We start from the raw sequence: 17,760 nt of genomic DNA, 5'->3' as shown, positions 1-17,760 counted from the left end.
ATGCGGAAGAGTTTGTAAAGCGTTGTGACGCATGTTAGCGCACCAAGGTGCCGATAAAGAAAGATGAGATACCACTATGGCCAATGATGGGAGCAAGAGCATTTGCAAAATGGGGCATTGATTTTGTGGGACCTATCTCACCCACTGCATATCGCACCCATACCCAATATATCATTGTGGCTACGGACTATCTCACAAAATGGGCGGAAGCCAAGGCAACGCAAAAAGCAAATGCACGGACCACTGCACAATTTTTGTATGAGAATTTTTTTGTACGGTACGGGTTACCTATAGAAATTGTCAGTGATCGTGGGACACATTTTCTCAATGAAGTCATTGAACATCTGCTAGAGTAATTCATGGTCATACATAGAAAATATGCTCCATACCATCCATAGATTGGGATCAACATCTACACTCAACACTATGGGCATACAGGGTAGCTTACAAAACATCAATAGGAACAACACTGTACAACATAGTGTTTAGCCTAAATGCTATACTACCCATAGAGTTTTTAATTCCAACTCTATGAGTAGCGAAACGCTTAGAATGGACAGGGCATGAGCTCTCTTCAAGAATAGATGATCTTGAAAAGCTAGATGAACTCCGCTTGAGAGCTGTAGCTTCAATCTATGCTAAAAAGAAAAGACAAAAAAGAGTTTTTTGACACCAAGCATGTGTGCACTAAAGAGTTCAAAACAGGTGATTATGTACTTGTTTATACTTTAAAGCAACATGCCAAGAAAATTAAAAAGCGAGGGATGGGACCATTTGTGATTAGTGATCTATCACAAAGTGGAGCTGTCAAGCTTGCTACAATAGCAAGGTGAAGAAATGTTGAACTGGATTAGTGGATGTCGACTGAAGAAATATCATCTACCACTCACACACGATATGCTTCAACAAATTCATCAAGGAAAACAACGAATGAAGGAAAAACAGAGAGTACGAGAGGAAGCTCAAGCAGAAGCACAAGAACGCATTGCAAAAAGAAGACTTCTGAGACAACAACAACAAAGTGGCGCACCATTGCAAATCAATGCCATTCGACTAAAGAAGTGGGATGAAGACACAGTGGAACCAATAATTGCAGTCACACTGGGTAGCAATCAAGTTGAATCGACGACATTGCTTGATTCTGGAGCTCAAGAAAATTTGATCTCTTACGGATTATACCAACAGCTCAAATCTGCAGGCCAACTTCATCCTACTCCTCAAGTGCTGGAAAGTAGTACATCACACTCATTGAAAAAATTGGGATGGACTATATTGCATGTACAAGTACATCAATATATTTACCCACATAAATTCTATGTGGTGGAGGATGAAAGCACACAACACCCAATGATGTTGGGACAACCTTGGCAAAAAGAGTACAATGTGCAGATAGATTGGAATGAAAAGGCAGTCAAAATTCAGCATGTACATGAACAACAGGTGATAGCCTTTGCTCAGCAATACCGGAATAATCAGCTGCAGGCCATGCAATCACCGGAAAAAGAGTCAAAAGCAAGAATGCCACCAAAGAACAACATGATACCCAAAGCCAACAAACAGGTAAAAGCAAACCATGCTGACTACGTACATGCGAAGTCACAGACTGCAGTGCAAAGACCTCGATTACCAAAACAAGGGAAACAAGTATGGAGGCGGAAGGATAGAAATGACATGGCAGACAAACAACAATGCAACGAAAGAATTCAACCGAAGCAGATAGTTCAACCAAAAACCAAGGGCATAAAACAGATATGGATCCCAAAGAAAATGCTCAGTAATAACTCAAATGTCACTAGCATTTGGATATCCAAACAAAAGCAAAAGGAACTCCCTTCAGTACAAGCAACAACGGAAGGTAGATAGCTGCATTTGAAAAAAGGCAACCGACTTCTGTGGATGCCAATCAACAACAAAATAGTGGCAACAAAGGAAGTAGCAAAACATCTACAAAAATCGGTAAAAAAAAATACCAATGGACAGTAAAGGCAATACGGTCCACGGCCATTCCGGCCAAGCCAATCCTCTCCATAGAAACAACTACGGCTATATCAACAATAGCGGCAAAGCAATTGCCTGTGGCAAAAGAGACAATTAAACAAAGAGCAATAGAGTTACAGCTGTTACTTGCAAAGAAAACAGGAAACCTCGCCGGTGAATGCCAATAAGCATCTTGCTTATTCCCTTCTCTTGCACAGCATTAATTTTTTCCATGCATTGACCGAGTATGCATAAAATAGGGCCACATTCATCAGCCAAGCATTAGCATAAATTTTTCAACCTATGCACGGCACATACTCCGAGGCGAGACCTTATCGTCCAAGAGGACTCTGTCTAGGAGGGGGGGAGGCATTCTCAAATGCGGAACCAATAGCAGAAAGAGCAAAAAAGGGCATGATTTTTGACTATTTTAAGGGTTATTGTTTGATTGCGAAATTTTCTGGACTAACCCAAGAACATATGCCCTTATACAGCATGTATCTATAGGTATATGGGGCCAAACGCCAAATCAAGCCCCTAGGTGTGTGTATATAAGTAGAAATAGCCATTTTTCGGGCAAAATATTGGTAAAACGGAGAAATCCGGCCATAAAAATTGCATGTGAGTGTATATAATGTTTTGCGGTGATGTTTGTGATTTATTATGATTTTTGGGGATTTTTTGGGTTTGATTTGCTATTTTCCTTTTAATTTTGCTAATTTTCGGCAGAAAAACTTCAAAAATGCAAAAAGCAGATGAAAAACGGTCGTAATGAAAAACAAAAAATATGGGGATGATTAGTGACAATAGGAAAACCTATGGTACAGTGGGGGTGCAATTATGAGACTGGAGCGGAAAGCGTGTTTTGGCCAGGTTTTGACCGAAATGCCAAATTTCTGGTAAACAGAGCAAATGGAGTCCAAATCAAGAAATTTTTGAGCCTAAACCGCATCTCGCAAGAAGATAGGAGCACATGTCAAATTTCATGAAAAGTGGTTCGGGGACCTCCATTATAAGAAATTTTCACCTCATTTTTAGCTCATTTTCACTATTGACTTTGTGGAGAGAGCTTTTGCCACCTAGAGCGGATGGACCTTCCAGCAGCTTCTACGACGCGCACGACTACCCAAAGAGCTTCAGACATGAGAGGTAGGCTCACCACCTTGAGCTTTTCACGCATGTTTGTCATTATGTCGCGAAAACTAGCGTAGGGATCACACACAAGGCGGGCGGTAGAGACCTACAAGTAGAGACGGTGACCTAACGGCTAACTCAAAAGCAACGATACTTCATCGGCAGCTTACCCTAGTATAGGAGACCAGTCCTGGATGTCCAAAGGCAGTAGAAAACCATCGGGAAAAACCCTGATTCCTAGAATCCCGCAAGAGGCCACCAAATGGGAAATCGGCGAATAGGCGACCAAATGCTACCAAAATTCATGGGTAGGAGCATCTCGACATGCTCGACAAGTCTATGTGACCCGCATGACCAAAAAGTGACCCGAAGCGGCACTAAACTTCAGAAACGGCATCAGACACACAAAGCGTCACATTGCTCTCGCAGCCAAACCGCATGCCCGTTTGCCACCAAACTTCACGAGCGGCTTTCCTAGACCATCAACAACCAAGTCCTATGGTGGAAGACCACCACTAATCATCGAAGACATGTAAACGCAACCACGGGTGCTTCTAGGGCGACAAATTGCCAAATGAAGCTCCGTTGAAGCCAAAGTCGACAAAAACCATACGGCAAGGATCCCCAAGGGATCGGGAAGCTATGGAGACCAACATCAAGAAATTGCATTCGCCAAAAAGCACTCCAAAAGTCAGAAAATGGCCGGAGGCTCTGAAGTCCACACAGGGAGTTATTCTCTATCCATTTGACTTTTTTGTTGAAATTAGGCTTAAAAGGGACTCAGGGGGACCAAGGGCAGGCACTAGGGGCACAATCCATGAAAAAATCATCAGGAGACATCCTACGTGTAGGATGTCTCAAGGGCATTTCTGGGCACAGATCCCAACATTTTTCATCTTACACATTTTCTGAATGACCTTTACATGCTATCCACCAAGTCTCATCACATTTGGACCAAAATTGACCTCATATGCATGAAAAAACGTAAAATTAGGGCATAGAGGCAATAATGGGCCATAGACCTACCAAATCTTGTCCAAATCACATGAAACTTGCACAACACATTCACCAACACATCACCAACCAATCTGTGTGGTCAGAAGCAAAAATTGGTGAAGTGGACATCCTACACGTAGGATGTCTATTTGACATTTTTGGCCTACAGAGGATGGTTGTTCATTCCAGATCCAATCACCCCATCATCAAGAGCTCATATATCAATTTTGAAGCCATTCTAGTCATTTTTGACCCCCAACACCTTCAAGATACACTTTTTTGAGCCCAAAAACACTACACAGGCTCTTGCAAGCATCAATCCTTGTCCAAATCCAAATCCAAGAGCATATCCATGTTCCATAGGCCAAGGATTACCCACAGAACAAATCTCATGTCATTTTGATGAAAAAGACATCCTACGCGTAGGATGTCTCCAGCATAAGTTGGACCTTCTGTGCAAAGAGTGACATCATGGGAGCCAATACCATGGTGCAATGAGCCCATATACCAATTTTCAACCCATTTGGACATCAATTGCTACCTGTTATGGAATTTCTACCCAATTTGTGACCTAAAGCCTGAATCAGTCAAAAAATTCACTTTTTGATGCCCAAATCCATATCCAAGCACATAGCCATGTTCCATAAGCCATGCACTACCAGCATGTCAAGTATCAACCAATTCTGATGAAAAAGACATCCTACGCGTAGGATGTCTAAATGGAAAATTTTGGCCAGAATTGCACCGTGAGCCCATGCACAGCTTCACAAGTTCCTTTTAAGCTTTATTTTCAAGTTTCAAGTCATTTGGATAGTTAAAACTCAGTTTCTCAGCTAATATGGATAAAACGCTAACTTCGGACTACTGAGTGCAACAGGATCTATGGCAGCTGCGAAGTCACCGGCAAGGAAGAAAAGAATGACCATCAAGGATTACCTAGAAGAAGTGGAGCCCTTCGTCAAACTAGAAGGAACACTAAAGCCCACCAGCACATGGATCCAAGAAGATCTATTAGAGTCCAACGACCTAAAGATCTACCAAGGAGTATTCAAAGACACTGAAGGCAATGTGATCAAGCTACCAATGCTGCCGCAAGAACTCAATGAGTTCGTAAGAAGCAAGATGGTCGGGTACTTGGAGAAGATTGATCTCCACAACTACTTTGAAGCAGTATCGGCAGGGGTGGACATAAAGAGAGTCTGGGAGTTTGTGACAACCATCAAAGAAGACGGAGTGGCCAAAGTAACAGATTTGCAAGGCAGGCCAGAAACAAAAATAATCATCACTGAGCAGGATGTAGCAGATGCACTAGACCTCTCCAACAAGGGGGATAGTGTCACTAAAATAAGGGATGATGTCAAGGTGTACAATGAGAAATAAGGAAACTACACCCTTTGAAGATATTGCAAACCCAAGAGTGGCAACCATGAGTTAGTTGTACAACCAATACTTCCACATGTGTACAAAGAGGCCACAAAAGTACAGAATACCGCCAGGTGCAATTGCCACGACATTCACTTGGGCAATGACGAAAGGCACCCCAAAGATAATCAATTACGCAGCATATATACATGACAACCTAGTGAAGATGAGTAACAAGAAGCCAACATATATTGTGCCAGGAGAACTAATCACTAAGGTGATTTATGTGTTACCATATACATGTGGTAGTGATGTGTGTGAACACACTAGGACCGCCGGGGCATTTTTTCCCTCTTTAGGAGGTTTTTTCCCCCGTGCATTGTATATACGCCCATCACTCTAGGGCTATCTATCTTTCCATTGCACACTAAGTAACACACTCTCTATTGTGTGCCTTGAGCTTCCTTCGTCTTCTCCAAGCTGTGTGTGTTTCTCTGCAACCCTAATTCCAACAATTGGTATCAGAGCAGGTCACGTCCTCCCGGGCTTAGTCGCCAGCTGCTCCAGCACACGCCTGCTCACTTTCTCCGATTTCAGTGAGCTTTGGCAAGCGTTCGCAGGTCGACAAATATTTTGGTTTGGGCTCATTTCGGCCTCCGTTTCCACTACGGGCAGTACTGCACAGGTTATTTCGTCATTTTGTGCAGATTTTCTGTCAATGCCGTTTTCTGCATAACAGGTGCCTTATAGTCTTCTACGGTTTGTGCTATATAGCACAAGTTGTTCCCGCTCCATTTCTCCTATTTTCGGGCAGTTTTCACATCAGGTGCAGCATTTACCATGGCTGACAACAACAACACAGATGTGTTCAAGATGTTTGCTGCTGAGGACAGGTTGGATGGGGACAACTACCCTATGTGGGCTTATATGATGCAACACGTTCTTGTGTCAAAAGGTGTCTGGAACATTGTGCAGGGCATTGATGTACGTCCTGGTTCTGAAGATGTAGGCGATATTGAGGATGTTGCAAGTCTTGCTGCAAGGATTGCAGCTGTTAGAGTTGTTTTGCCTACAGCAGAACAAGCTCGTTGGGATGTTAAGGATGCGCAGGCTCATGCATTGATTGCGTTGTCTGTGAAGCGCACCATTATTCCTCACATCCGTTCAGCAAAATCTGCAAAACAGGCTTGGGATATTCTAGCAGGTCTTTATGCAAGCCGCAATGAGGCTAAAATTGCTTTGCTGCGTAAAGAGCTAGAGTCGAAGATTATGCATGAGGAAGATGATATGGACACTTTCCTTGCTAGTGTCAAGGATATCAATGAGCAACTCATTTCTGCAGGTGAAGTCATTTCTGACAGTTCCCTTGTGCAGACTGTTCTTGATGCCTTACCAGATTCCTACCAGACTTTTGCTAGTACTTGGAGACTGATGACCCAAGGAAATCCTGAAGTTGTCAAGTTTGATGCATTATGCACATTGCTGTTGCAAGAGTCACTTTCTAGAAAAAACAGGACTAGGCAGCGTGCAGTTGAACAGGATTTTATTGCTTCTCAAAGAAAGGGTGGTAACAGTAATGCAGCCACTTCTTATGGTTCTGCTGCGAGTGGCAAAAATTCTGTTCCTAATGCTTCTGCTGGCAGCACTTCGTCTGGCAATTCTGGTGATAAGGGCAAAAAGAAGATGCGTTGCCATTATTGTAAAGCCAATGATCACTTGATCAAGTCATGTCCTAAGTTGAAGGCCAAAGAGGCTAAGAAGAAAGAGGGTGGTTCCACTGCAAATGCTGGTTCCACTACAAATGCAGCCATTGTTGAGTCTTCTGTGAAAGGAGATTGTGATGCTGATGTTGATGTAGAATGGGCTTTTAGCGCAGAGTGCACTTACAATCCTGCTGTCCATGATGCATGCTTGTCAGTTGCTGCAGATTCACATGTGTGGTATTTCGACAGTGGTGCTACAAAGCACATTACCTCACATCGTGAATTGTTTACCTCTCTCGAGTCTGTCCCTCATGGGAATTCAGTCACTTGTGCCAACAACGCCTCTTATCCAGTTCAGGGAGTTGGAAAGATTGTGCTCACTGCTGCTAATGGCAGTTCCTTCACACTTGTTGATGCACTTTATGTACCTGGGATCAAGAAGAATCTATTGTCTGTATCCGCACTTGCTAGACTTGGACTTGTAGTCAAATTTGTGGATGACAGATGTACAGTTCATGATCTCAGTTTTGGTGATGAAATTGTTGCATCTGGGCTTTTGTGCCGTGGGCTGTATAAGCTCACTTTGTATGACAAGTGTGGACAAAATTTTGCAAATGCTGTTGCAGATTCAAGGGCTATTTCAGATGCAAAACTTTGGCATGCACGTTTTGGTCATCTGAATTTTGCCAGTTTGCTGCGTTTGCAGAAATCTGATATGGTTGCTTCTTTGCCGCCTCTTGAAGCACCTATCAAACATGTTTGTGAAGGCTGTATTCTGGGTAAAATGCAGCGTTCTAAGTTTCCAAAGGATGGTTCAGTTAGGGCCACATGCAGGTTGCAGCTTGTGCATAGTGATGTTTGTGGGCCCATGCAAACTCCGTCCTTGGGCAATTACCTGTACTTTGTGACTTTCATTGATGATTACTCCAGGCATGCATGGGTATTTCCGCTTAAAGCAAAGTCCGAAGTTTTTATGTGCTTCAAACAATTTTTGGCTATGGCTGAAAATGTCTCAAAATGTACTATGGGCACCCTCCGTTCCGATCGAGGGGGGGAGTATATGTCTCATGAATTTAATGCATTTCTGGCTAGTCGTGGGATAAAACACCAATGTACAGTGCCTTATACACCTCAGCAAAATGGTGTTGCTGAGAGGAAAAACAGGTCACTAACGGAAATGGCACGATGTATGGTCAAAAGTCAAGCTTTGCCGCTGATCCGAGCCTATCACAAATTTTTGTTTATCATATTTTGTTGGTTTTCCTTGCTTCTAGAGGTTTACAATAAAAGAAAGAGTGAGAACAACCTCTTGGAAAAATTTAAAAAAAATGATTTTTTCTTGACTAGTTCACCGGAGGTGAAAGGTAGAGGGAGAACCTAGTGGTAAAGGGAAGGGAAAATATGTAAATGTGAAAAGAAAAGATATGATGTGGTTGTGGAGCCATGCACCCATGATTCAAGGGTCATGAGTGGCTCATATCATCATGGCTTTGGAGCCATATGATGATTCAAACAAATGGGACCCAAGTGGAAGACTTGGTAAAGGAAGAAACCAGGCACATGATTTTGTTGAATTTTTAAAAAATACTTCCACTCCGATCCAAGGGAAGTTGTCTTCATCAAAGTTGTAACTGACGAGCTGAAGATTCTGGCCATATTTTTTTTATAATTTTTGCATCTACGGTCTAGGAGATATGGCCAAAATGGTGGACGCCAGTTTTTCAAGTGTGGTGGAGACCACCCCCCTACCTTTACACACACACACCCTTCCTTTTCCACATTGAGACCTTCTTGAAAATCAGCCATTAGTCTTCTCACCCTCCTCTCCTTTCTCCTCTCTCTCAAGCTCAAAAACCCATCAAAGTTCCTCTTCTAATCACCTCGCAAGTCATGCTTAATCTTGTTGTAATTCATAAGTTCTCATTCAACCCCTTTCTATTATTACTAGATATGTATTGATTTTATGTAGATTCTTTACATTTTAAAATAAGGAAGCTCTTGGACTCAAGCTATGGAGGAAGGAGTGAAGACAACACAAGTGATGATGGAGCTAATTGGTCAACAAATGACTTGGAAGGAGATTCTTCATTGGTTGAATGTCCCTAATCAAGCTTCATTTGTACAAATTACACTTGGATCTTAACCTCACTCCTAATCACTCTTTTCCCTATATAAAGAGGCCTTCCCCTTTGTAATTTCAAGCCTCCCTCAGCCCATTGAGCCTTTGTATCACTCACCATGAGCCCATAAGCTCATTCATTCACTCTATTCTTGCACATCCTAGAGTGCAAATTGTTTCATGCTAGTAACCTCTCCTCTTCTTACTTATGTTAATTAAGAGAAATGTTTTATATGCGTGTGAGAGTGCTTGATGTGATCTTGGCTAATCCTTGAGTGATTGTTTGGTAATCTATATGCTATTTGTGTTGAAGTCATCCATTCCTTGTACACACACCACGGTTAATGCTTCATTCATAGTGATCTCTCTCTCTCTCTCTCTCTCTCTCTCTCTCTCTCTCTCTCTCTCTCTCTCTCTCTCTCTTTGTGTAGCGGTCCTAGTCCACGCTTCCAAGACTAGGTGGTGCCCTCATCTCATTTCCCTTGTGGCGCAATGGAGTTTGTTTTGGTGTAGAGGCCGCCATTCCAAATTTCCTTCGTCATAAATTGGTGCCCCCCACTGAGGAGTTCTCAAGCAGCGCTCTATCAATCCTATGAAGGAAGATTCATCAAATTCTCCGAGACTTCCACTATGGTCTCCCCAAGAAGCTCGAGAAAAGAAGCGTCTTTATCTACAAACGGCACGTATGTGGGTAAAGAGAGTTAACTACACACACCCTTCTTTGCTTCAAGGAAAATCTTGTAGTCATCAAGTCCCTAGGTCAAAAAATTGTGTTGAGTGCTTTGTGGCTAGTGTGAAGACACTTCCTTTGAAGCCTCGACTTCAGGTGGTGAAAGCACTCTCAAACTCGGGTATTAACAAGTTTTTGGAGGGGGAGCTACACATCAATGGGGTGCGGTACTGGCAAGAGGCTACATATGGTGATGCACTCCAACTACTACTAGCAAGAAGGCTCAAGGTGGTTGAGAGGGTAGCCATCGAACCCTATGAACTCTACAAAGCTGAAGATGGTCACACCAAAGCTAAGCTAATCACTGGTGAGCAAATTCTTTGCATCTCTCAAATGGTGGGATCCAAGAGAGCTCAACTTCAATGAAGTGCTTCATGGAAGTTTGTAATTAATGCACCAATGAATAATCCCATTTTCCACAACTTTCAATCGGTTCAGAATATTAGGGTGAATGTGCGCATTGATAGAAAGAATTTTTTCCAACAAAGATTGGTTTTCTATTTTGAAGCTGAGAGGTTGAGAGAGATATTGTTGTCCCTTGACCCTATAATATTTCCTATTTTGGAGTATAATGTATCTTTTGATGTTCACATCTTCATCTTGCTTTAAGCATACTCCATGAATCATAGGGATTTATATGGACCTTTCCAACCTCTTGCTAGACAAACTGTGCATATAATAGCTAGCACAAAGCTTAGGTTCCAAAACATCATAAGGGACTTACTAGGCCCTCGTCGTCTAGCTGAGATTAATGCATCTATCAATCCATTTATTCTACCCTTAATAAGATATGATTTGGGCCTAGACGTTTTTATCTTTGTGCTGTATTGAGAGGAAGGCAACCCACTTTTATGATGGCTTTCCCAAATTTTTTTGGGCGTAGTGGGGAAAATGCTGGGGATTTTTTGGATAACTTGGAGATGGCTTTCCTTGTCTCCGGGAGGGATGACGAAGCATTGAAATTGAGAGCTTTTCCTTTGGTGCTCAAAGAAGAAGCTAGGGTATGGTTCCAGGCTCTAGATCCAACCCAAAGAATTGATTGGGAGGGATTGAAGGTGGCTTTCCTACGAAGATTTCAACGAGCCAATTCGGCAGAAGAACTATGGCAACGGCTTCTGTCCCTTCATCAAGTTGACCCTCATGGTTATGCAACCTATGAGGAAGGTTTTCTGAAACTTTGGGGGCAATGGTCAGACTCACTAAACCCTGGTGAGCGAGCTCCCAATTGCCTCCAAAAGGATCGATTTATCTCAGGTTTGTACCCCTTGCTAAGGGAGAAGGTAAAGGGCAAATTTCCAAATGCTTTTGAAGATGCCTTAAGAATTGCTAGGGAAAAGAATAGAAAGATTCTCTATCAAGCCCAATCTGGCCAGCTAGCTTTGGGAGGCAATATCACAACTATGGAAGCTTCTCACATACCTCCAAATGTGCCTAATGCACCAGACCTCAATAGAGGTCAACAAGAAGATATGCTCCAACAAATAAACAATCTCACAAACCAGTTAGAGGGGTTGAGAGTAAATCTTGTGCAGGGTGTAAGAAGGCCTATTGAGGGAAATGGTGGGAATCGGCCACCAATGCGACGTCAAGCAAGGGAAATGTTGTGTTACAATTGTGGGGAAATTGGCCACGGCATGTATAATTGCCCTCATCCTAGAAGATATGACTACCCTGTCAGAGGTCCTCGACAACAAGTAAGTCCACCCCGTGCTAGAGCTCAAGCACAAGAGCAACCGCAACCTCAAATTTTGCAGCCACCTCGTGCTCAAGCTCAAGCCCCTGCTACTCAACCAAATGTGAGCATCATAAGGATGGAGGAGGTCCTCAAGGGCAGAAGCAACCAGGAAGAAATAGCTAAAGGGAAGATGAAGATAGATGAAGTGGCTACAATGCCTATCAAACGTGTGCGTGTCCAAGATGAAGTAGGTAAAGAAACAAGCAAGGATGCAAACAATGAAGCAAGTACATCTCGGGCAACTAAAGATGAAGCCAAGAAGAGAAAGACCCGTACTAGGTCTCAAATTGACATCTCTGATTTCCCTATGGGATCTCGGACACAACCTTATGACTTGACAGCTGATGTGAGTTCTCAAGGACCAAAGATTACTTGGCCACAACTACTTCATATCTCCCCAAAGCTTCGACGACAATGGTCAAAAATGGTGAGCACGAGGGCAAAGCGAAGTAAGCTAGTAAGTGTAATCAAAGCATATGGTCTCAAGGATATAGTGCCTTTGGTGGAGGCTCAAATCAAGGGACAATGGATTCCAAAAACTTACATTGACAGTGGAGCAGAGGTTTGTGTCATGACAAAAAAGCTAATGCATCAATTGGGTTTAGAGGTAATGGAATCATCAAACTTTAGGGCAAAAATGGCCAATAATGTCTCTGTCACTTGTGTGGGTGTAGTGAAAGCTTTGAGAGTTTCTGTTTTTGGAATCACTATAGAGGTTGATGCTTATGTGATGCCAGTAAAGGGAGAAGGATACCCCCTTATTTTAGGACGACCTTCGCTCATGGGTATAGGAGCTAGGCAAGATTGGGCAACAGGAGACTTGGAGTTGAGGCCTCGCATGGGTGGCCATAGTCGGAAGGTGGTTTATAACCTAAAGAATGGGCGACAAGAGAACCTTGAACTAGAGACGTCAGCTGATGAGTGGAGCTCAAGTGGATGCTCCTCATCCATGGACGAGGAAGAGAGTTCAAGTGAAGAGAGTGATAGCACTCTCGAAGTCATGGGCGTCACCATAAAGGAAACTACCTCATCAGAAGACAACCCAAGGATCCAAATGGAGAATGTGTGGGATGCCAGCCTAGAGGAGATGTTATCCAAGGATATAAAGGAAGAAGAAAAGGAGGGTTATGTAAATGTTCTCAAGAAGCATGCATCATTGTTTATTTCTGATTACACTCACATTACAGGTGTCACTGCAGTGAAGCATCATATCCATCTAAAAGAAGGGAGCAAGCCAGTAGTACAAAAACTAAGAAGATTAGGAGTTGTGCAACAAAATGCATTGTTGTCTGAGGTGAAGAGACTCTTAGAAGCAGGATTCATATACCCAGTAGAAGATTCAGAATGGGTCTCCCCAGTAGTGGTGAGGCCAAAGAAGAATGGTAAATGGCGAGTGTGCGTGGATTACAAGCCACTAAATGCTGCAACAAAGAGGGACCACTTCCCTCTCCCATTTCAAGATGAGATTCTAAATGAAGTAGCAGGCCATGAGAGATACACAGTGTGTGATGGCTACTCTGGCTACTTCCAAATACGCATTGCAGAGGAGGACCAGAAGAAGACTACTTTCATCACACCATGGGGATGTTTTGCATTTCGAGTCATGCCTTTTGGTCTCACCAACGCTCGAGCCACCTTTCAACGATTCATGAACATGGTCTTCCAACCTTACTTTGGTAAGTCCATAAGGGTTTTCATAGATGACTTTTGTATTTACAGCTCCAAAAGTATGCATCTCGGCAAGATTGATGAAGGATTTACTCGTTTAGCTAAGCTGGGTGGACAACTAAACAAGGACAAATGTCACATTGGGGAAAGCAAGGTTACACTATTAGGGCATGTAGTGTCCATTGATGGAATCGAGGTAGATCCTGAAAAGATAGAAACATTGCTAAATCTACCTTCCCCAACTTCCATCAAACAATTAATCTCCTTCTTGCAAAAGCTAAGATATTTGAGTAGATTCATACACTTACTCTCCCAAGTGATATTTCCTCTACAACAGCTGACTCGTCAAGAGACGCTTATTTGGAGTGAAGAAAGTGAAGGGCATTTTAGAGAGATTAAAAAAATGTTAGGGTCACTCCCTGTAATCCTCCAACCTTGTTGGGAAGAAACATTCTTTGTAAACCCTAGTGTGGGAGAAGAAGCCATTGGTGCTGCCCTCCTACAAAAAGATCCAAAAACCTCCTTTATGAGGCCTGTGTATTTTGCTAGCCGCCTCATGGAAAACACAGAGAAGGCCTACACCCTAATGGAACAGCTAGTGTTAGCTCTCATGTTTGCGGTAACCAAATTTCGGCCATACTTGCTGCCGAAGAGGTTTGTAATTATCACTGTGGAGGATATGTTTCCCTATGCACTACAACATATGGAAATCTCTGACAAAATAGCAAAGTGGGTGGTGCGACTTCAAGAGTTTGATTATACAATATAGGTTGAAAGAACAACTCGAGCATGCTTAGCCGACATTTTGACAAACAAGTGCTATGAAAAAGTTTGCCATTTGAAGAGAAAGGAACTTCCACCACCTCCAGCTCTAGAGGCTTTGGTCAATGCTTATAGCCTCTACTTTGATGGAGCATACAAGAGAACCAAGGATAAGGCAGCTGCAGGCATCGTGGTCTTATCCCCATTGGGAGAGAGGATCCATGGTGAAGGGATCACTCTAGAAGATGTCCACTCCAACAATGAAGCAGAATATCATGCTCTAATTCATGGCCTTTGTTGGTGCCTCGATAATTCAATTAAGAGATTAAACGCTTTTGGTGACTCCATGCTTTTGGTAAGGCAAATGCAAGGTACATGGGCTTGCAAAAATGCCCGTCTCTCTACTAAAATGAGAGAAGCAAAAGCTCTTATGAGGAGATTTAGGGAGGCACAAGTACATCATGTACCAAGAGACCAGAACAAGGATGCAGACCACCTAGCATCATCAAAGTTAAATGAGTCAATAGTGGGAGCAGTGGCCATCAAACTTCCACTTCAGCAAGGCAAGGAGGACTTGGAAGATATTATGCACATTCTGGAGCAAGGAGAGGCTCCTAAATACTTGAATGCAGGGGAAAGGCGATGGTTAGCTAGGAAGGCTACCAGGTATCGCATAGTAAATGATGACTTGTATTGTCTTGGTAAGGATAGTGTGCTTAGGAGAGTTCCTTTGAAGAGTGAAATTGAAGAGATTTTAAAAGCTTGTCACGATGATATGTGCGGAGGACACTTTGCACACGACGTCACTAGTAGAAAGGTTCTACAAGCTGGGTTTACTTGGCCAAGTCTTCATCGTGATGTCAAATATTGGTGTCAAACATGTGATGAATGTCAGAAAGCAGGACCACGACGGCTCATAGCTGAACCTCAGAACCCAATAAAGGTATATGGGCCCTTTGAGAAGTGGGGAATTGATGCCATAGGGCCTCTACCACGCACTCAGTCAGGTAAAGAGTACATCATCATGGGAGTAGACTACATGACTAGATGGGCTGAGGCTATGCCGACCAATAGAATTACTGCTAAGGATGTGAGTCAGTTCATCTTTGACCACATTTGTTGCCGGTTTGGCACCCCTCTTGAAATACTATCTGATAGAGGACCAGGGTTTAGAGCAGACTTGGTAGGAGAACTCATGAAGAAGCTAAATATTCAGCATCAACACTCTACTCCTTACTACCCTCAGTGCAATGGTCTGGTGGAAAAGGTAAATGGAATCATTTGCAAAATTCTCACCAAACAGGTACATGCCAGGCGCCAAGATTGGGACAAACACCTGAATGGAGCTCTATGGGCCTATAGAACCTCCTTCAAAACCACATTAGGGTACACACCCTTTCATTTGGTTTATGGAAAGGAGGCGCTTTTGCCCATTGAAGTGAAGTTAACAAGTCTTCGAATATTGGGTAGCCAGGTAGGCTCTCAAAAGGAGAAAGTACATCAAAGGATCATGGATCTAGAGAGGCTGCAATTGGATCGTGAAGAAGCCATCAACCACTATTCTCAAGAAGCAGAGAAGCGCAGAGAAAAGTTCAACAAAAAGCTAGCATCCAAAGACATCAAAAAGGGATCTCTGGTGCTTCGATATGACAATCGCTTCGACACTCGTAAGGATGGAAAGTTTCTTTTCCGATGGGAAGGCCCGTTCTTGGTCACCAAAAAGTTCAAAAATGGCTCTTACAGACTTCAAGACATTGATGGTAAAGTGCACAAGACCAGGACAAATGGATGGCGTCTAAAGCCTTATCACATCAGGATAAGGTCAGCTCAAGATCAAAGAAAGTAGGCTAGAGGCATAAATACCCCTAGCCAGGTTTGGGGGGGCTATGATCCGAGCCTATCACAAATTTTTGTTTATCATATTTTGTTGGTTTTCCTTGCTTCTAGAGGTTTACAATAAAAGAAAGATGGAGAACAACCTCTTGGAAAAATTTAAAAAAAATGATTTTTTCTTGACTAGTTCACCGGAGGTGAAAGGTAGAGGGAGAACCTAGTGGTAAAGGGAAGGGAAAATATGTAAATGTGAAAAGAAAAGATATGATGTGGTTGTGGAGCCATGCACCCATGATTCAAGGGTCATGAGTGGCTCATATCATCATGGCTTTGGAGCCATATGATGATTCAAACAAATGGGACCCAAGTGGAAGACTTGGTAAAGGAAGAAACCAGGCACATGATTTTGTTGAATTTTTAAAAAATACTTCCACTCCGATCCAAGGGAAGTTGTCTTCATCAAAGTTGTAACTGACGAGCTGAAGATTCTGGCCATATTTTTTTTATAATTTTTGCATCTACGGTCTAGGAGATATGGCCAAAATGGTGGACGCCAGTTTTTCAAGTGTGGTGGAGACCACCCCCCTACCTTTACACACACACACCCTTCCTTTTCCACATTGAGACCTTCTTGAAAATCAGCCATTAGTCTTCTCACCCTCCTCTCCTTACTCTCCTCTCTCTCAAGCTCAAAACCCCATCAAAGTTCCTCTTCTAATCACCTTGCAAGTCATGCATAATCTTGTTGTAATTCAAAGTTCTTCATTCAACCCCCTTTCTATTATTACTAGATATGTATTGATTTTATGTAGATTCTTTACATTTTAAAATAAGGAAGCTCTTGGACTCAAGCTATGGAGGAAGGAATGAAGACAACACAAGTGATGATGGAGCTAATTGGTCAACAAATCACTTGGAAGGAGCTTCTTCATTGGTTGAATGTCCCTAATCAAGCTTCATTTGTACAAATTACACTTGGATCTTAACCTCACTCCTAATCACTCTCTTCCCTATATAAAGAGGCCTTCCCCTTTGTAATTTCAAGCCTCCCTCAGCCCATTGAGCCTTTGTATCACTCACCATGAGCCCATAAGCTCATTCATTCACTCTATTCTTGCACATCCTAGAGTGCAAATTGTTTCATGCTAGTAACCTCTCCTCTTCTTACTTATGTTAATTAAGAGAAATGTTTTATATGCGTGTGAGAGTGCTTGATGTGATCTTGGCTAATCCTTGAGTGATTGTTTGGTAATCTATATGCTATTTGTGTTGAAGTCATCCATTCCTTGTACACACACCACGGTTAATGCTTCATTCATAGTGATCTCTCTCTCTCTCTCTCTCTCTCTCTCTCTCTCTCTCTCTCTCTCTCTCTCTTTGTGTAGCGGTCCTAGTCCACGCTTCCAAGACTAGGTGGTGCCCTCATCTCATTTCCCTTGTGGCGCAATGGAGTTTGTTTTGGTGTAGAGGCCGCCATTCCAAATTTCCTTCGTCACCGCATTCTTTTTGGCTTGAGGCCATCATGTGTGCCACTTATGTACTTAACAGGTGTCCTACGAAAGCTTTGCAGTCTATTACTCCATATGAAGCATGGCATGATAGAAAACCTTCTATTGAGCACATGCGTGTTTTTGGCCGTTTGGCATATGCTTTGGTGCCACAAGTGCAGCGCAGAAAATTGGATGATAAGGCTATCAAATGTATTTTTGTTGGTTATAGTGCTGAAAGCAAAGGTTACAGG

Source organism: Adiantum capillus-veneris, chromosome 23 (genome assembly GCF_014529385.1).
Source record: "Adiantum capillus-veneris isolate H3 chromosome 23, ASM1452938v2, whole genome shotgun sequence".
NCBI lineage: Eukaryota > Viridiplantae > Streptophyta > Polypodiopsida > Polypodiales > Pteridaceae > Adiantum > Adiantum capillus-veneris.
The sequence above is the reverse complement of the archived record's forward strand: the minus strand, read 5'-3'. Positions refer to the sequence as shown.